Genomic DNA, 9,548 nt, shown 5'->3' with positions numbered 1-9,548 from the left:
AAAATGACATCTGTTGTAACCTTTATTCTAAATACTAGGGTTTGTTCCAGTATTAAAAAGCAGAGTCTGACACCTTATAATTAGGTCTAATACAATCACCTGGAATTTAAATTCTGCATTTGTATATTAATATCACAATAGGAGCATCTATTAAAGCATGCAAATAAATACTTTGCATCAGTCCCTAAATATTCTAAGCATTTTTGTTATAAATGGTACAATAACAGTATATTCCATTTGTTTAAAAGCACTGTTTTCTGTGGAGTTATGGCTCGAACAGCATGATTAACAATGAAATTGCATTATTTTGCATAAAACATATACATCTTACTTTTAAACCATTGCCAGTAAAGATGTATATTTTTACTTACACATTTAAATTATGTGATCATATTCACGTTTGCCTCTATTAACATATAAAAGACTTCAGGAAAAATAGAAATACTTTTTTCTATTAGATAAACAGTGATGTCTCTCATCTTTCATATGAATGAATGCTTGACACTAAATTTAATCAGCCTGACAAAGGATCATATGGGTTAGCTCTTTATGCCCTTTTCATGAACAGTCCATCTCCCCTGCACTTACAGGGCCAAATACTGCCCTTTCACAAAACAGATCAACATGCAAAGTGCTTGTTTCTTTTGCTGGGTCACTGCCACCGTCCCACCTGTGACATTACTGCTTTGTACCACCTACTGTCATGATACCAATACATTAAAAGACCCTAATCACAAACTGTGCTTTGCAAACTCAAGAGAAAATGAACTGTCATTATTTATGAGGAATACATTTGTATCATGAAGCATAAAACCATGTGTCTGTCACATACACAGACACACACAGAGCACAAACTCTTTAAGGTAGGAACCATATTCATATGTTGTATTGCACAACTCATACTATCAAAACTTTTCATATCATAGATAACGACCAATCTACTGTCCTGATCACACTGAATTACTTTCAGGAAGCAAGAACCATAAAATCTTTTTTGGGGCTGAAGAAATTTCTAGGCTTTCTTAGACAGGCAAGAGGGTCCTATCTATAGCAGAAGTCATAAATCTAGGGAGAGCTCATCAATGTCTTTTACACTCTCTGAGGGTGGGAGAAAGAAAACAATCATGCTTTAATTATTAGAAGATTTGCTTGGTTACACACCCATTTTTCCCAGCTACTTCCTCTTTTTCTGCCCTACAATGAGGTCCAAATCAATTAGAAGCCCTTCTGTATTTGAGATTTTGAGATCTTAAGTTCTGGGTGTCTTGACTTCACTCTTTACTGTTGAAGTGCACAATGCTCCTGTACACAAACTGCACCACCCGACACTTCCACCATGAGCTGCACAACGTGTGTGCACACACAGAGTAGCTACTTCAGGTAGTCAACCCCTGTGCAAACCAACTGGACTTACTGCACACACACCACTCAGTCTCAAGGAATGTACACAGTGTATCTGATGCCTCATATTCTATCAAATTACTTGAGAAAGTTAAGTTTCTCTTCACTTTAAACATAATTTCCCTGATGTTTATATGCACTGTTTATGATGAAGGCCCCAAATAACTTTCTCATACCTAACAGCATTGGACTAAATAATTTGTTCTGGCTTTATTCAGTGGTTAGGTACATACATAAGCACCATAGCACAGTTCAGTAACTAACTGAAGCTGTTTGCTATCACGAGACTTGGATACCAGACAATAAAGTATTTCCTTTGAGTACAAGAGCATCATTACCTGCTGCATTGATATAAGTTACACTAGAAGTAAACACAGAAGAGAATCAGAAGAGAATACAAATTGTTTCCAGATCTACAAGCTGTTGCCTAATTAATTTGCATAAACCTATCCTTTTGAACACCATCTTCAGACAGCCCTTTCCAAATACAGATGTACATTTCAAGAGGCCTACTGCTTTGAGACAACAGTCAGGTTTCTGAAAGCTTCTTGCCCAACTTGAATGCACACTCAATATCAATAAGACTGAGCTTCTAAAGTTCTTTACATGCTTGTGAAAATCCTACCTATTTCCATCAGAGTAAAAAAAAAGGTAAACCAGTAAATGTGCATTTGAACATGAATTTTACCAGTTAAACTGTCAGAAGTATATCCAAGGTATACAGGTTTTGCAGAGAATAACAGCAATGCTTTTCAATCCAAAAGTTGTTTAAAGTTACTGTTGAATTTTTGGAGATGAAAAGCTTATATGATTTTTACCTCCTTTTTTCCCTATAAGCATGTACCGTGGAACAGTCATGATTTTTCACTGGCAAGAGCCAGCGCATGAAATTTCTACACTTCGATGACAAAGCAGGCATGAGAAGTAGGAGGTTTTGCTCCAAGTAAAACCTTGTGCCAGTATAGAGGAGAATCTCTGGTAAATTACAGGTAGAAGTTACAATAATTTTAGTATCTGTACAGAAACACACAAATCAGAGCCTGAATTTAATATTATGAGATGTTCGATTTCAGTACAGTTTTAAACCTTTTAACAGAATCAGCAACATATTTTAATCAGGTACCTTTTCAAGTATGCAATGCATGAAGTACCAGTTGCCCGAGGGTTATGAAATAATACTAAAAACTTTATAATCATTCATTGATTTAGTTTTGAGCATAGTATATCATTTGAATCCAATGGGAACATAAAGAGCTATTTGTGAGGTCAACCACAGTACAGACAGAGGCTGACATGATATCGATGGCAAGGTGGAAAGAAATTGCCAAATACAGCAGATCAATACCTCGTTTCACTGTTACACCCTTCTGGAGACATAAAATATATATCTTTACAGCTACGAAAATAATAATAATGAAAGTGGGAGATAAATGCTTCCCTCAAGGTAAACTATTTGATTAGCTGAGGGCAAAGGTGACAAGAGCAGTTACACTAAAGTAACTTTACAGTCTTAAATAAAAACGGTGGGAAGAGCAGCAGATAAAAGGGAAAATGAAGCTGAACAAGTTCTAGGAGATAAAGATGTAATTCTTTTAGAAAGTGGGGCAGCATGTAGACAAAGGCAAAAAACTGTTATGCTAAATAAGGTAGAGCTTCCTCCCATAATCAGACTCCAGAAACAAAAGTGTTTTGAAATTACAGCGCTATCATTTTCTATCCAGAAGGCTTCAAGTATTTAATCTGTCCTATGCTTTAAATGCCTATGCTTTAACTACTCATAATCATGTTTTACACTTCAGTAGTGGACCTACCAGAATACAATAATACACGACAGTGCTTTTCAGTCTCAGGTGAAGGAAAGAGGATCATTTGATATTTTGGATGTTCTTGATCATTACAGGTTAATTAAATAATTTAAGAAATGGATGAATTATTAAAAGCATAAGAGCCCAATTCTGCTTCAGCTGAAGGCTGCTTAAGGTTGATCATCAATTGCACTGGGAACAGAAACAAGCTTTAGGCAATCACTGTTTGCCCTGTCTAGTTTTCAGTACCCTAGGTCAGAAGAAACTGAATCCTATTGCTACTCCAATACCTTTTAGAAACCCTGAAGTCTCTCTAAATAATAGAAATTGAATCAGTTAAATTACAACAAAGAAAGCAAACAAAGGGGTAACTGGGTAAATAAAAACACTGTTCATTTTGCCAGAGCAAAAATCTAATTGGCATAACAACAAAAATTTTCTAAAATGCATGGAACATTGTACCAAGTCTTTAAAATAAACAACCAGTTCTGCATCTTGTCCCACTTCTAGGACACTTTTTGCCCACCACGAGCTGGCAAGACACCAATGTCTGTCCATGGCAGGAGCCCAGAGCAGTGAGTCCAATGAAGGGTCAGGGTTAATGGAACCATTTCCCACAGCCATGTCCTACAAGGTATCATGCACCCAGAACAGCCACTGACCTGCTGGGTGCACCCCAGCCAAAATTTTAGTTGGCTAGAGGCTATACGAGTAAGAGACATGAGTTTCCAACCTAAATGTACAAGACTGTAAAAAAAACAGATGAGGCAGAGGGAAGGGAAGAGAAAAAAAAGGAAAGAAAATAGAAAGGGAAAGGGAGAGAAAAAAGGAGCCGTCCCATATTCGGATACAGAACACACACAGCTCTCCATACCACTGTCTGATGTAGTGGATCACTAAGGTCAAAGTAAACTGAAGTCCTCCAGACCCCTGGCATTGGACTCCTCTTACACTACTCTCATACACAATACCCTCACAGGCCACAATCCACAAAACATGAATTACTGCTTTGACTAGCCATTCTCCTCACATCCTTAGCTCCAAGATCTTCAAAGATTCTAATATGTGAAGCACAGATCTGTTCTTATTTACAGCAAAAACAAGTGACTGAATGTAAAACAACATGTTTAATAAATCTGCAGAGCCTAAAGTACCAATATAATTCCGAGCAGAAAGATAGACATGCACTTCTTAATTAAGTGGGTGATGTTCTAGTTAAAACAAAAAGACAACCCTGGGCCATAGCTAAGATTAAGCACGCACTCTTGCAAAAGAAGCTCCACTATTATCAGTGTAAAGCCTTTAAATCACAAAAAATAAACCATCTAATAGTCTGTATTCAATAGTAAGTAGAAAGTCAGGACACAGACTGATTTGGATTAACACATTTTCAGTTATAACAAGTAATTTTACAGAGGATTAGTATCTTGATGGTCTGATCAATACTAGGCACTGCTGCTATTACAGATGAAGAGAAAATTACCCCTCCAGTAATAAAGTGTGTATGTCTTGGTTCTCCTTCATTTGCCAAGTCCATTACTGTAATGGTTCCAGCATTAGCAGCTGAGGCAATTTAAACAGCAGGAATGTGATGAATTTAAAAGCAAGAAACATTTGCCACTCATTCTTTCTTGTATTTTATTCTGCATATGCAAGGCTTCTACCTGACCATTTCCAATACACAAATCATGTGTTATGTGACTATCAACAGTATTTCTTAATTATTGTCTCATTTATAATGGGAAGGGCCAATAATGTGATTACCACAAAAATTGCTACTGGCATATTGGCTGCTGATTCTGCTAAAACCTGCACACCATTTACCTAAGTAGAAATATGACATGACAAGAAGCTTATTTAACTGTATCTAAGATGTTCCATTAACTTTAATTTTCCTAAATACAACTTCTAAAAGAACCTGTTTAATCTGTCAATTAGAATTTTTTGGGGGGGGTCTCTTTAAGAGGTAGAACGATAAAATGAAACAAGAAATCAACATAATATTTGAACAAACTATTATAAGAGAACGTTAAAGTTTATATACTTAATTGTATGGTATGGGTGACATTTTCCAGCATTAATCCTAAAACCATTCCCTTCATCACACTCTGAGAATACTTGCCTAATTTTCCCTGAGCATAATATGTTGAAGTAACCTATTTTTTTCTTGTAAATATATATATTATTTTTCAGGCAGCAAAAATTAGAATGATGCAGGAAATAAGACTTTCCTTGATATCTCAGTCAAAAGACTGTATATTCCCTTTTCGTCCCTGTAAATAAAATACATACAAAGCTTTGTGTTATTTAAAGCTTTATATTTCCTTGCCACTTTGTCTAACATGTCTCACAAATGTGAAACTGCACATGAATAACTTTGTAAAAGCCCTTGTGAATATTCAGATATGTGCATATTGATGCATTTATTATTTGTACAGCAATAACTTTATTGGATTGGGGTCCCAGCTGTGTTGGGAGCTGTACAAACATAACAGTAATGTCTGTGAAATACATTCTCTGCAGTCAGTTCTGGTTCCACTGTGAATTAGCATAAACAGCTACATAAGGTAATTGTGAACTGGGCTTAGTGGCCTATTCCAAGGACCCATCAAGGTAATACTTTTACTTTGACAGAAAATGATACTCCAGACTAATTGAGTATCTTCTCTTTCAAATGGCAACGACTCAGGGTCTTAATATGCAAAGAGTGGCAAAAGGAAGCACATGCAGGAAGTCAGCAGAGTTTGCCCTCTGTCACACTGAAACTTACTTTAAAAAAACCACTTTGGCCAAGTAAGTCTTGAGAACAGTCTTACATTAAAGATTAACTTTTTTAACTCGCCTGTGAATATCAGTCAAGGTAATAAACATCCTAAAAGCAAAACAGCTTTCCTCCCAAGTCTAAAGGAGAAAATAGTCTTTAATACAGTACTTAAATTACTAATGGGAGGTTTATGTTTGGTCTTAGTTTTGTGGTACCTTTTCTACACCCAGTAAAAAAGTGACCAACTCTGACTAACAGTGTATACAAAAAAAGAATAAAAACAATTATAAACTGTTAATTAAAGCTGAATTTAAGTCAAAACAAACAACCATGAACAAACTCCAATGGACTATTTCATAAAAATGCCTTTCCAGCTAATGAACAACATCTATTCTAACAGCTCTGGTTTTATGCACAGTAGTAATTCTTGCTGTAGGTAAGACCAGAGAAGTGGATGGCATGCAACAGCTCTAAAGGTGTCTTTAGAAACTTCAGAGTAATTGTGTTTCGCTGTCTACTTAAGACTCAGAGAAATATTATACAGGACATTTGCATCCCCAACATGGTGTTTAGGACAGATGAGTAATTAACTCCTGGCTATGGTTTCCAAGTTTTTTCAGACCCTCTTCCCAAGAACGAATTTACATCCTCCTCCCCTTGGGCTTGGAACACCAAACACTAGCATAAACAATTTCATTTCTGCCACACATTTAATCTTAACCCAATTGAGTGATCTGCAAAGTTGTATTTTGGAAGGAAATTGTTGTATGACAGCACTGCACTCTAAAGGACTTCGACCACATGTACTTGGAACAGAAACGTTCTTCTATAACAACATAAACCAAAACTTGCTATACACATGAAAATTTGAGAGAGAGAACAGCTTATCATATATAAGAAACATACTGCATAATTAGCAAAAGCCAATCACTGGGATTCTGATAGACAGCATTTAACTGTACACAATTATAGCAAAACAAGAACTTTTATTTGAGATTTAATTCTAGAAAACAAGAGACATTGGCAGGAGATCCATAATCCAAACCAGCTTCCCTATCCAACCACTTCCCTCTCATCAGTAGGCCTCATAAATCTTACTCTGAGAAGAGGTTGGGTTAACCTCACTAATATTTGGTTTGCTACAAAATATTTTAATCAGTACCTAAATGGAAGTCTTGGCAGAACTATTACAATAAAATCCCATGAAAAAAAAGCATACATTCCTTCCTGTACACACAACCCCCTCTTCCCATTGCTGCTTTCCCCTTTGGCAGCCTTTATTCTAAGATGTTCTAGATGTTCATTTTGTTTCACCTTCAGTATATTCAAAGCTCCTCTCAAGTAGTACCCAACTTACAACGTCCCCCTAAGGCATCCTATAAGTATTGGCACCTCTAAATTCTCTGTAAGAATCTTGTTAATTTTCATCCTTCTCTTGTTTATGCACCTGTAACATCTACACATGTCCATGGCAGGACTCTTTCACTCTAGCATAGAGTTTTTATTATACATTGTTCCTGACACCTCTTCAGGTGCCTTGTCCTCATACAACCTTTGCCAGTGTAGTTCACAGCACCATCCTCTTACTCCTTCCACATATCCTTGAATCTTTATCCTTATCATATCAGAGGCAATTATTCTCCTAATGCAAACCATTCCCAAATACATTTGAGATCCATCAAAAAGACAGAGGCCCTCAGATGGGCAGCACAAATGTACAGGCTAAAATAAGTATGGGGTGAGGTTTTTTCTGCAACATATTTACATTAGATTGGATGGGACATCTGCATATGTTTTGACATCTATGGAAAGGGTAGAATACAAATGTAACCCTGAAGTTGCTGTCCTTGAGCAACTTGGCAGAAAGACTAATTACAAAATGATCAGGTACTCCTTAAAGAGTTGTTAGGAATCTTACTACTGCGAACAGGCTCTAAAGTTTTATATTAAAATACTTGCAAAGTTAGATCAGACCTGTTCCCTGCCCCTAAAATGAAATAACATTTAATGCTGAATAGTAAATTAATAGCAATACCAAAGCCAGCACAGTCTCTGTTCAGGTGTATGCGATTACCATTTTTGAAAGCTCTTTCTAAATTTATAATTGAATTAACCTTCCTTTCATTAACATCACTAATACCAGCATTGTGCTTTCAGTCACTTACTGTTTCTCAGTACTACTGTTTTGTAAACAAAATCAGGAAAGGTACAACAACCTTTGTACATTGTTGCAAATATTGTACAGTGTGGTAAAACAAGCCCTTCAAAGGCACGTGAAACAGCAAAACATTCAGCACTGCTGTTTGCTTTCACAAACAGCGTAATACCATCTTCAATGTAAGCAAGTAACAGCATTGCGTCTAAATATATGAACGAGAAAACAAACATTATAATGCTCGGGTGGTAGACGAGACTTAAAAATGTTTATTTAGGTCAGGCTTGGTGTAGAGTACTTTCAAATTTAAACATAAAAGCGCGGTTACATAGTGCATCACCTCACTGTGAACGTTTTGACAAAACCAAACTTGTACATTTTTTTTCTTTTGCACAAACCACAGAACTCTCCTTAAAATTCAAATACCTTGCCCGGATGGCACGAGCCTTTACCACTAGCTACCGCTGAAGCTGTCCTAGGTGCCCCCTCTTTCCAGGCAGAGGGGGATGCAGGATGCCCTGCCCGGGCAGCCCCCGCCGCCGGCCGCGTCCCCCCGGGCGGCCCCGGGGCGGTGCCGAGCGCACGGGCCCGCGCCCCGGGCTGTGTGACCCCGCACGGAGCTCGGCGCCGGGCCGCTTCCTGCTCACAGCGAACTTCACGGCGGCCTCGCTGTGCCCCCGCTCGGGGCTCCCGGCGCTGGAGCTGGCGGAGCCCGGCGGCTGTGCCCCCAGCAGCCCCTCCGGCGGCGGGCACAGGGCTTGGCCGCGGGCACGGCTGCGCGGGGCTGCGGGGAGCGGGGAAGCAAACGGAAGGTACCTTCAGCTCTTCTCCCGCTCCCTGCTCTCCTCTTCATGGTGCCGCCCCAGCCGCCCGCCCGGGGCGGCAGCAGCGTCCCGGGCCCCGCAGCTGCCGGCGGGAGCCTCGCTGAGCTCGGCGGGCACTGCCCGGCCCGCCCCGGACTCAAGTCCCGGCAGCAGCAGCGCGGCCGGAAGGGGGAAGGGGCCGCGTGGCGACAGCGGGAGCTGCCAGCGGAGCGCGGAGCGGAGCGAGGGCTGGCGGGGGGCCGTGAGTACGCGGGGGAGCTTCTTCCTCCTCCGGGCACGGCGGGGTGGAGCGCGGCGCGCTGGGCTGGGGCCCGCGGCGGCCTGGCGGGGCCGTGTCCTGATGGAGCCTCCCGGCCCGGGAGCGGCGGAGGGGCTGGGCGCGGAGGGCGGCGCTTGCAGACCCGCGCGGCTCCTCGCTCGCAGCTCGGTGCCCGTAGGGGAAGGCAGGGGAGCCTCAGTGCTGGATGAAAAGTAGCCCTACAAGCCCCTGTTTTGTACGTGCAAAGGCTGCCGGGCTGGAGCGGGAGCGGTGCTCCTGTGCCCGAGGAAATCCCGGGCAGTGGGGGCGTTCCTGCGTGGGGGAAGCGCTGCCTTCCCTG

Source organism: Manacus vitellinus, unplaced genomic scaffold (genome assembly GCF_001715985.3).
Source record: "Manacus vitellinus isolate BGI_N305 unplaced genomic scaffold, ASM171598v3 scaffold_10_pilon, whole genome shotgun sequence".
NCBI lineage: Eukaryota > Metazoa > Chordata > Aves > Passeriformes > Pipridae > Manacus > Manacus vitellinus.
This window is presented reverse-complemented; position numbering follows the sequence as displayed.